We start from the raw sequence: 12,695 nt of genomic DNA, 5'->3' as shown, positions 1-12,695 counted from the left end.
TGTTTGTTTATTGTTTATTTAGTCACACGGTTTTGGATCATGTCACTTCCGTTTGATTGACACATGGGTGTGGCTTAATCTACAGTATATACCTGGGCAGTCAGATCAGCGGAGCCGGGGGGAGAAAGGGGGTTAGTGGCGCACCTGATTATATTTTCTGTTTACCGTCGTCGTCGTCGTCGTCGTCATCGTCAAACAACCATGTTTTCATTCATCAATTGTCATTCGGTCTGCAGCAATAAAATTCTCAAACTATATTCATCACCGGACTTGGATTCATTGTACGACGCGTAACTGCCTGGAGCCCACTTAAGCCTCTTAGCGGCCTTTTATAGGAAAACGGACGCTATACAGAGTCTGACAACTTGGTATTGTCCGCGTCTTATCAGTCATTCTACTGACCATTCATAATTTCCGCCAGGTACCCAAAATGCTGCCAAACAAATCATTTAAAAGTGGCGGGGGGCATCTTCGACGGTAATACGGGTATTTGTTCCGACGTCATTCTGGCTGCCTATGGCTGCTTCCCCTGCTTCCCCTCCTTCTCCTCCTCTTCTTCTTTTCCTTCTCCTTCGTAAGGTTCTGGCAGTCTAGACGTAGCAAAGGCGCATTACTGCCCCTACAGGCCACAAATAGAAGTTTGGATAGCTCAGAAATCTCGCGAGACAGATTTTTAACGCGACGGGTAATATCGTTGAGTTTAATCTCGCGAGATCTCGTGGCACGAGATCTCATCACACCCCTAATAATAAATTATAGAGCAGAAAAGACGGTAACTGCTGCAGGCAGACCAGGAAATGCTCTAAACCTGTCCTTTATGTTGCTGACCCATTGTGCAGGCAATAAAACCGCTGCACCCAATGCTGAGCGTCCGAGTCCATGCTTGAAGGAAACAAAACACAACGCAGGTTGCAGTGGTGCCGTGTACAGGATTCAACTGATTGGTCGCTGACCAACAACCCTTACCGGAGGGCCTGTTACCATTCCCACACTGGAGATCAGCTGAGAACACTTGGGTATTGTGTTATATTTGGGGAGCTGTAGAATATATGAAATGTTATGAGTAGATATTAATGTGACAGTTTTAGTGCACATTTACATTTTTTATTGTTTTTATTACTATTTATTTTTTCTTCTCCGTCTTTTCCATTGTCATGGCTGGCTCACAGGTTACTGGAGCTCAAGGCTTTCTGACTCCTGGTGGTATGGGTCGGGGTAGAGGTGTGTTGGGGTTGCCTATCCCTTTCCCTCAGCTTAGTGCGTCTGTGGGTACTACTGTAGGGATGGCAGCGAGGACTGCACGTCCTGTTAGTGAAACACCACACGCTGCTCACACAGAACAAAATAGTTTCCCTGCGCAACAGGCCCCCTGCTCTTCCACTCCTTTAACTACAGAGGACCTTGTAGGCCAGATGAGTGGCATCGTGCAACACATATGTCAACAACTAGCAGACAGCATTCTCACACACTTGAGTAGGTCTAGTCCGGCGGCGGCTTTGTCTACTCCAAGTGTACACAGTGGTAGCTACGCTCCAGCTCAGGACTCTGTGTCATCATCTCAGCTACATGTAATGAGTCAGAGGAAGGTGAGAGATCCCCTACTTTCAGAGGTGAGAATTCAGACTCAGTTACTCTTGAAAAGTGGATTGAGCTAATGCAAACTTTCATAAAGAAGGGAGGTCTATCTATTGGAGAGCAGGGTGAAGAGATTCTCATCCATTTAAGGGGCAAGGCCAAGGATGTAGTCAAAGTGGGCATTAAATCAAGTGGCGTTGACATCAGACATAGTTCAGCTTCTATCTATAGCCTTTTAAGGAAGCATTTCAGTTGCAAGTTTTCACCACTGCCTCTGCAAGACTTCTACACGACCTTCCCTGAACCACGGGAAGATCCCTTTGACTACTGGATTCGCCTTAACTGTGCTGCTGATATTGCTGCTGAGTGTCTCCTGGAACAGGGTAAGCAGCAAGACAGCTTGTCCATTGAGGTCACACGTATGTTCATTAGGAACTGCCCAGATTCAGGTCTATTGCTCACTTTTCGTTCTAAGACCATCGACAAGTGGCTGCAGAAGTGCAAGAAGTTTTGGATGAGTACCACTCAGAGAAGGTCATCAAAGCAGCAGGGGTAGGGAAAGATGGGGCTGTTGGGGAGAAGAACGTGGCTGTGAACAGGATGAAGGTGAAGAGTAGCCCAGCTCCCCTGTGTAGCACTCAGCCAACACCACAGTCCACATCAGCTAATCACTCTGCTCTGGAGAGGATGATTGGTATGATGGAGAAGGTTCTTATGAATACTGCTCAGTCCAGATCAGCGGATAGAAGGACAAGTGGTCTACCTCGTATTCAAGGTCTTAAAGACACACCGTGTTTAGTTTGCAAAGACCCCTCGCATTCTGCCTTGTCCACTGTAAGGATAACAGACTGTGTTTCCAGTGTTTTTCTCCTGACCATGCAAGGGACAGATGTCCACGTAGGGACAGAGTGCAGCACCCAGTGTACTGCACTGGGTGATATATTATGTATTATTATTATAATATTAATAATATTATATATTATATATAATTAATATATAATATAATATATATATATTATATAATATATATTAATATATTATATTAATAATAATAATATAATAATACATTATTCTATTATGTAATAATTATATTATATATTATTATATGATAGAAAAACTTATACAGGCACTAACAAGTCAATAAAACCAAATATCACTAGCTGTCGATTAAGGAATCCTCCAACTAAGGAGTACTTAAGGAATGGGATGGCGCCATCCACAAGACCAAAAGTAGACTCTTGAGATGCCTGTTACACCTCAAATATTGCTATAAATGATACTTATCTCTAACTGTGTCTTACTGTGTCTATAGACTGACTACACTGACATCTAGTACCTATATGTTGAATCTCAAAACAAACTTTTAACTAAATAAATTTAAGAGTTCACTGCAGATGCTTTAAGGAGAGAACCCTTCGTCCAGTCTTGCGTAAGCCACCGCATTGTTACCGAGCCATACATGTCTCTCTTGAGAAATTTCAGTGGTGTTGTGGATGACACAGTCCAAAATGCCTTCAGGTACTCCAACAATCATCAGATGGTCCTGAGATCAGGCAAAAATCCACATAACACGTCCGCCGACGAAGCCTCAGACACTGGTTCGGTCGGAGCTCCAGATGTTTCAGCTGTTCTGGAAGCTCATTCCAGTGGTGGTCTGAGTGAAGTCCTGGGTGCGAGTCCGGCTGTTCCTCAACTGCAGCAGGTTGACTCCCCATTCCTCACAGCAGTCTTGTGAACCAACAAGGGCAGGATAGTACTATCAGCCGAGTCCTCTACTATATCGAGAGACGGCGGAAGCCATCGAAAAATGAGAGAACAGATGAGTCCTTCAGTGTGCGCCAGCTCCTGAAGTATTGGGACAGGCTGGTTATCCATGATGGCTTACTGTGCAAGGTGAGAAAAGATCAAGGCATGAACAGACGACTTTTTCTCTTTGTCGTGCCCAACTCTCTCAAAGCGCAAGTACTGAATGGAATTCATGATTCCGCTGGTCACCAAGGGAAGAGTCTCTGGCTCTCGAACGCAGTCTCTGGCTAGGCAGAGATTCTTCTGGGTTGGCATGAAAAGAGATGTTGATGATCATGTGAAAAACTGTCATCGCTGTGTTGTTGGAAAGACACCAGAGCCCGGTGCTTGTGCTCCACTTGAGAGCATCCGCACATCGGAGCCGATGGAATTGGTCTGCATTGACTTTTGGTCTGCAGAGGTCAATGATGGGAAGTCCATGGATGTGCTTGTTGTGACTGACCATTTTTCCAAAATGGCTCATGCATTCCCATGCAAAAATCAGTCCGCTAAGCAAGTGGCTCGGAAGCTCTGGGACGATTTCTTTCTCGTGTACGGTTTCCCTAGGAGGATTCATTCTGATCAGGGAGCGAACTTTGAAAGCAAGTTGATCAAGGAGCTGTTGATTCTTTCAGGTGTCGAAAAGTCGCACACAACACCATACCACCCCATGGGCAATGGCGTGGTTGAAAGATTCAACAGGACCCTTGGGTCCATGATCAGAACGTTGCCTCCTAAGTCCAAAGCAAAGTGGCCCCAGATGTTACAGCTACTCACCTTCTGTTGCAATTGCACAGAGCACGAGACAACAGGCTTTGCAAAAATTTCAATAGTTTTTAATTGTATGCTGGGAAGGTTTTATTTATTAACTTTTTTTACTTTTATCATTTGGATTTTTATTAAGTCATTTCACATTTATAAGTTTTAATTTTTATAAATGCAGATTGCACAAAGACACAGTCAGAAAGAACAGACTAGACACGCAAGGCTCTATAACAGGAAGGTCAAGGGGTCACCTCTAATCATTGGTGACAGAGTGCTCGTTGCGAACAGAGGTGAAAGAGGGAGAAGGAAGTTGGCTGACAAATGGGAGTCAACAATGTACGAAATTGTGGCTGCGAACCCTGACATCAATGCTTACAAGATCAAAGACGTTGCCTCTGATAAACTGAAGGTAGTCCACCGAAATCTACTGCTTCCTGTGAACTTCTTACCGATTGGTGATGGAGAAGACACCCACACCAGGGGTAGTGGTGAGGTAGTTCCTGAAGTCAGCCCTTCGGAAGAAGTAGATCACAGAGGCGAGGTGGTGCCTGAAGTCAATCCTGTAGTTGAGGTGGATGTCAGTGAGGGGATGGTTCCCAAATTCAACCTCCCAGGTGAGATTGATGGCAGCGTTGACCGGACTGTACACTGGGTGCTGTCCAGCCCTGATGATTCTGAGTTTGAGGATCGACAGACTGGCCTCTCTGAAGGACATGATGTGTCTGATTGGGTGCCTGAGCCATTTCACTCAGCTAGTGTCATCGGCAGTGATCGGAGGTTGGAGGACAGTGTTGTTCCCCCTATAATCAATGGCCAACACAGTGCTGAGCTCCACCCCGTGGTCATTGCACATGAAGAGGTATCCACAGATGCACTTCCAGTATGCACTCAACCTCTGGGTTTTGAAGACACAGTAGCTCGAACCAGACGAGGCAGGGCTGTCAACCCTCCAGAGAGGCTCATTTGCTTATTTGCGAAATGAATGAGCAAGTCCTTGACACTTCAGTATCCACAGTGAACTCTTTCATTTATTTAGTTAAAAGTTTGTTTTGAGATTCAACATATAGGTATTAGATGTCAGTGTAGTCAGTCTATAGACACAGTAAGACACAGTTAAGATAAGTATCATTTATAGCAATATTTGAGGTGTAACAGGCATCTCAAGACAAGAGTTTACTTTTGGTCTTGTGGATGGCGCCATCCCATTCCTTAAGTACTCCTTAGTTGGAGGATTCCTTAATCGACAACTAGTGATATTTGGTTTTATTGACTTGTTAGTGCCTGTATACATTTTTTTTTTTTTCGATTTTGAGGCCTAGGAAGTATTTTTTTTATCATTTGTTTCTATCTCTCTTCCTCTTTATTTTGGTGAGTGTTTTACCGCTACGTCCCCAATTTAGCAGGATTTAAGGGAGGTGTATGTAACGGAACAAATAAAATGAGTATGTATATAGTTAAATCCTGTATCATTGGGTCAAGACTTTTATTTTGATATGTTGCTAATATTGTATTCCGGATATCCTGCAGCAGAAAAGACGGTAACTGCTGCAGGTAGGTTGAGCATAAAACGTGTCCGCATGAAACATTTATTAAAGTAATTTTATCATTGTCACTTATCTGTAGACGTTTGTTTAATACACTATTCATATATTTGGCATTGTATTGTTTCTTTTATTTGAGTTTTGATTTTCGTTTGCATTTGTAATATTGTATGTATTTTGTCTAGGCGGACCAGGAAATGCTCTAAACCTGTCCTTTATGTTGCTGACTCATTGTGCAGGTAACCGATAGGTTGTTTTAGTTACATGTATGTTTATAATCCCACTTGTGGCGTTGCTAGTATTCAAAATCTAGAATGTCTAGCCGGTCCCGCCATTTTTACATGCAATACCGCCGGTCGCCACATGAGGGGAGGGATCACCTGTTTATGCGCGCTGTTTAGCGCGACTCTGTTTTAAATATACTGTATATAATAAATTATAGAGCAGAAAAGACGGTAACTACTGTAGGCGGACCAGGAAATGCTCTAAACCTGTCCTTTATGTTGCTGACCCAAACTCACAGAAATTAATCATGGTAGAGTTTATATTTATGCATAAACATCTGAATTAAATATTTTTTAAATGTATGTATTGAAATTAATTATAATCTGTGTAATTCTGTCAATTCTAAAATATATTGAATGTAATTACTTAATACATATTAACATGGTTTAAATAATCAAAGCTGTGAAACAAACACGATTCTTTTACTTAAAATGTATGGGATTGGTGCGCATACAATTAAGGCTACCGGTAAGTGAACCGGAACAGGAAATGACATCCTCGTTTTCCACTGGACGCCATCTTCCCAGCTCAGGTGTAATGGTTAGTAATCCGAGTCATCCTTTGTATTATTACATCAATCTGTGTATTATTCGTGCAGTTTTTATCGTATTACATTAATATCAATTCACTGATGATCAAATCTGCGGAATTCGTGATGACTGTAAGCAGTTTTATCTTGAGGCCTACTAATTTACCTCATGTGCTGGCACTCGCTAGCTAACGTTAGCTAGCAATTCACTAAACTTCGTGCTGTATGCGGAGCATGGATGTATTATTCATCCACGATGTGGAGTAGGAAAAATTATCAATGATTGGCGAATTGAAATATATTTCATTCAAAACTTTTCGGGCATCTCAAATGGCAGGGACACACCGGACGTGGAAGCGAATAGCCGCGAAGCGCCGCCATTTTCCTTTCGGGGCACATATTAACCGATTATGTCGTTCACACCAGAAGCAATCCGGTCTGGTCTAGACCCTCTAAACCCCCGCCGCTGCCGCCTCCCTCGCTTCCCCCCTTCACACAAAATTGTTTAAGATATCAAAGCTAAAAAAATTTTAGTCAAAAGGATAAATTCATTGATAACAGAAAATACAAATGGCCTAAAATTTCTGATCTTGTAGAAGGTTGGGTGTGTGGGTTTTTCAGTAGTGCTGTAGATTATACATGAACTTTGAAAACGGATGTTTTTGTAGCCATGTGGAACTTGTATTTTTTGGTTGTTAATAACATGCTGTAACTGACTTATTGTTCTTTGTATTCATTCACAGGTGTTGTTATGTGGCCATGCAGATTGTCTCATCTCATCTCATTTTCGTCCGCTTATCCGGGGTCGGGTCGCGGGGGGAGCAGCTCAAGCAGGGGGCCCCAGACTTCCCTTTCCCTGGCCACATTGACCAACTCCGACGGGGGGATCCCGAGGCGTTCCAAGGCCAGTGTTGAGATATAATCTCTCCACCTAGTCCTGGGTCTTCCCCGAGGTCTCCTCCCCACTGGACGTGCCTGAAACACCTCCCAAGGAAGGCGCCCAGTGGGCATCCTTACCAGATGCCTGAACCACCTCAGCTGACTCCTTTCTAAGTAAAGGAGCAGCGGCTCTAATCCGAGTTCCTCACGGATGGCTGAGCTTCTCACCCTATCCCTAAGGGAGACGCCAGCCACCCTTCTGAGAAAACTCATCTCGGCCGCTTGTACCCGCGATCTTGTCCTTTCGGTCATCACCCAGCCCTCATGACCATAGGTGAGGATAGGAACGAAGATCGACCGGTAGATCGAGAGCTTTGCCTTGCGGCTCAGCTCTCTTTTCGTTACAACTGTGCGGTAAAGCGAACGCAATACCGCCCCCGCTGCTCCGATTCTCCGGCCAATCTCACGCTCATAGTACACTCACTCGCGAACAAGACCCCGAGGTACTTGAACTCCTTCATTTGGGCTAAGGACTCATTTCCTACCCGGAGTAAGCAATCCATCGGTTTCCTGCTAAGAGTCATGGCCTCAGATTTAGCGGTGCTGATCCTCATCCCAGCCGCTTCACACTCGGCCACCAGCCGATCCAGTGAGTGCTGAAGGTCACAGGCCGATGATCCCATGAGGACCACATCATCTGCAAAAAGCAGTGACGAGATCCTCAGACCACCGAACTGCAACCCCTCCCCACCACGACTACGCCTCGATATCCTGTCCATGTATATCACAAACAGGATTGGTGACAAGGCGCAGCCCTGGCGGAGACCAGCACCCACTGAGAACGAAACTGACTGGCTGCCGAGGACGCGAACACAGCTCTCGCTTTGGAAGTACAGGGATTGGATGGCCCTGAGGATAGACCCCCTTACCCCATACTCCCGCAGCACCTCCCACAGTTTCTCCCGGGGGACCCGGTCATACGCCTTCTCCAGATCCACAAAACACATGTAGACCGGATGGGCATACTCCCAGGCCCCCTCCAGGATCCTTGCGAGAGTGAAGAGCTGGTCCGTAGTTCCACGTCCGGGGCGAAAACCGCATTGTTCCTCTTCAATCTGAGGTTCGACGATCGGCCGAACCCTCCTTTCCAGCACCTTGGAGTAGACTTTACTAGGGAGGCTGAGAAGTGTGATACCCCGGTAATTGGCACTCACTCTCTGGTCCCCCTTTTTGAACAGGGGAACCACCACCCCGGTTTGCCACTCCTTTGGCACTGTACCCGACTCCCACACGATGTTGAATAGGCGTGTCAACCATGACAGCCCCTCAACACCCAGAGCCTTTAGCATTTCTGGCTGGATCTCATCAATCCCTGGGGCTTTGCCACTGCGGAGATGTTTGACTACCTCAGTGACCTCCACCAGGGAAATTGACGACGAAACACCATCAACCTCGAGCTCTGCCTCCAACATAGTGGGCGTGTTATTCGGATTCAGGAGTTCCTCAAAGTGTTCCTTCCAATGTCCGACAACCTCCTCAGTTGAGGTCAACAGAGTCCCATCCTTACTGTACACAGCTTGGATGGTTCCCCGTTTCCCCCTCCTGAGGTGCCGGATAGTCTTCGAAAAAACACTTTGGTGCCGACCGAAAGTCCTTCTCCATGGCCTCTCCGAACTTCTCCCACACCCGCTGCTTAGCCTCCGACACGGCAGCGGCTGCAGCCCTTCGGGCCTGTCGGTACCCTGCAACCGAGTCAGGAGTCCTCCAGGATATCATATCCCGGAAGGCCTCCTTCTTCAATCGGACGGCTTCCCTGACCATCGGTGTCCACCACGGTGTCCGAGGGTTACCGCCCCTTGAGGAGCCTAAGACCCTGAGGCCACAGCTTGCCACAGCAGCTTCAGCAATTGAGGCTTTGAACACCGCCCACTCCGGCTCAATGCCCCCAACCTCCACAGGAATGCCAGAAAAACTCCGCCGGAGGTGTGAGTTGAAGACACCTAGGACGGGGGCCTCCTCCAGACGTTCCCAGTTCACCCGCACTACTCGTTTGGGCTAACCAGGTCTATCCGGAAATTTCCCCCATTCCCTGATCCAACTCACAACCAGATGGTGGTCGGTTGACAGTTCCGCCCCTCTCTTTACCCGAATGTCCAAAACATGCGGCCTCAGATCAGATGACACGATCACAAAATCTATCATTGATCTTCGGCCTAGGGTACTCTGGTACCAGGTACACTTATGAGCACCCTTATGTTCGAACATGGTGTTTGTTATGGATAATCCATGACTAGCACAGAAGTCCAATAACAAACGACCGCTCGGGTTTAGATCAGGGAGGCCGTTCCTCCCCACCACGCCTCTCCAGGTGTCTCCATCGTTGCCCACGTGGGCGTTGAAGTCACCCAGCAGAACTACGTAGTCCCCTACTGGAGCCCCATACAGGACTCCATTCAGGGTCTCCAAGAAGGCCGAGTACTCTGAGCTGCTGTTTGGTGCATACGCACAAACAACAGTCAGAGTTTTCCCCCCTACAACCCTTAGGCGCAGGGAGGTGACCCTCTCGTCTACCGGGGTAAACTCCAATACCGCGGCGCTCAGCCGGGGATTTATGAGTATCCCCACACCCGCCCGGCGCCTCACGCCTTTGGCAACTCCGGAGAAGAATAGAGTCCAACCCTTATCCAGGAGTACGGTACCAGAGCTGAGACTGTGCGTGAAGGTAAGCCCCACCAGATCTAACTGATAGCGCTCCACCTCCCTCACAAGCTCCGGTTCCTTTCCCCACAGCGAGGTGACGTTCCACATCCCCAGAGCCAGCTTCTGCCGCCCGGGTCTGGTCCGTCGAGACCCCTGACCTTCGCTGCCACCCATGTGGCTGCGCACCCGACCCCAACGGGTCTTCCCACAGGTGGTGGGCCCATGAGATGAAGAGAGGGGGGGTGCCACGTAGTTTGTTCGGGCTGTGCCCGACCGGGCTCCGTGGCAAACCCGGCCACCAGGCGCTCGCCATCGAGCCCTCCGTCTGGGCCTGGCTCCAGACGGGGGCCCCGGGCTTCCTCCGGGCCGGGTCACATCTCCTCTTATTCCGACATTCATTGAGGATTTTTGAACCATTCTTAGTCTGGCCCCTCACCTGAGAACACTCTGCCATGAGAGACCCTACCAGGAGCACAAGGCTCCAGACAACACAGCCCTCAGGTTCACAGGGACACGCAAACCTCTCCACCACGATAAGGTGACGGTTCCAGGAGAGGTCCATGCAGATTGTGTGACAGTATATTATCTTCAAGGTATGAGTTAATAAAACACTTCAGACTAAGACATTTCCACCATGCCCGCACATGCAAATATCCCTGTATTTATGTAGAGTGTCCTTGCACATTCACAACCTGGAAGAAACTTTTGACTCACATATATCGAGAACACAGAAAGCTAGAAACAGCAGTTGCTCAGTCAACTACATTCAAATGTCAGACGTGTGGGTGTGAAGAACTTTCAACTGAGAAAGATTACTTTAGTCATACTTATCAACATCTTAGACAGTATGAAAATGTAACTTGTATGTTTGAGGGATGTGCATTTCAGACACATGTATATGGTACTTTTAAGTCACATAAAAATCGTAAACATAATCCCCACAGTCTATCAGATTTTAAGGCAGGTGTAGTTAAGGTCACAGTTCAGTCTGCTAGTCCTGATGACCTGATGCTCCCCCACATCTTCTGCAAACATAGATGATAGACAGTCAGATGCAGATAGTGATATTGATTATTCAGAGGACCTTCCTGAAGTAGTAGAAAAAAAACTTGCCTCTGTTCTATTGAAATAAGAGAACATTTTTCATGTTCCATCTATAGCGGTAGATGACTTGGTTGAAGAGCTACACTACCTGCTGAGTACAGTGTCTGTGCCGATAACTAGTAGCAGGCTCTCAGATTTTTTCAAAAACAAAGACACTGAGGTTGATGGTGTTGTTGTTAATGAATTAGCTGATTTACTATGTAAATCTAATCCTTTGGTTAATGCACTGGGGAAAGGTGGTGCACTTTCTACAGCGGATAAGAGAAAATAATACTTAAAAGAAGTGTTTAATGTTGTTGAGCCTGTAGAGTTTGTTCTAGATCAAAAAAATTGCAGGTCCTTTCAATATATCCCATTACTGCGATCGTTGCAGCAGATACTTGATTCTACTGAAGTGTTGAATAGAGTTATTTATACCCACAGAACACAGAGCAGTAACACTGACCAGCCTGAAAACCAGCAGTATCGCTCCATAAGAGATGGTGTGTACTTCAAGGAAAACCTGTTCCTCTCAAGTGATGATTTAAAACTTTGTTTAACCTTATACATTGATGACTTTGAATTGTGTAATCCTTTGGGCACGTCACGGAAGAAGCACAAGTTGTGTAGTGTATATTGGATTCTGAATAACTTGGCACCAGGCTCTCACTCAGCACTCAACTCAATTTATTTGGCAGTTTTGTGTAAGAGTGACGATGTAAAGGCATATGGATATGGAAAAATTTTGGAGCCACTTTTACATGATCTTGTTACACTAGAAGAGCATGGTGTGTTCATTCCAAAGCTTGGAGCTTTTGTCAAAGGAACAGTGCATAGTGTAATTGCTGATAATTTGGGTGTCCACGGTTTGGCTGGTTTCATAGAGAGCTTTTTTGGGCAATATATTTGCCGATTTTGTACTGCTCAGAAAGTAGAAATACAGTCAAAGGATGTTCATTCGGGTGCTTTTTATCTACGAACCAAAGAAATACATGAAGCACATCTGAAGATTGCACAGGATACTCAAACAAATTGCTTTGGAGTGAAGAGAGCTTGCCCTTTAACTAAACATCTTCAACATTTTCACGTCAGCACAGGCTACCCCCCAGATATAGTACACGATTTGTTTGAGGGCATTGTCCCATTTGAACTAGCACTGTGTTTGAGCATTCTGATCTCGAAGAAGTTCTTCAGTTTGGATTCTCTTAAAGGTCCCATGACATGAAAATCTCACTTTGGGAGGTTTTCTAACATAAATATGAAAGGGATCTTTGCCGGGCAGCGCTTATGCACCTCCGCCTCCGGCGGTGGTCCCTCAGCGGGGCTCAAGCGGGAGACATTCGCCGCCAACAATCCCTTTCTCCTCCATGTCGTGGTTCATGTTCTTGAGGGAGTCAAAGCCAAAGTTCCTTCCCCCCAATTCATTCTCAACCTTGGCTGAGATAACCCCCAATACGAGTCTTGTTGTAGAAATACCAGAGACGAGAGTCCGACGTGTTATGCGCCATCACACCAACAGCAGAACGGTTATCCAAATAACAAGGAAGTGTACA

The sequence above is a fragment of the Gadus morhua genome, chromosome 3, assembly GCF_902167405.1.
Source record: "Gadus morhua chromosome 3, gadMor3.0, whole genome shotgun sequence".
Taxonomy (NCBI): domain Eukaryota; kingdom Metazoa; phylum Chordata; class Actinopteri; order Gadiformes; family Gadidae; genus Gadus; species Gadus morhua.
The sequence above is the reverse complement of the archived record's forward strand: the minus strand, read 5'-3'. Positions refer to the sequence as shown.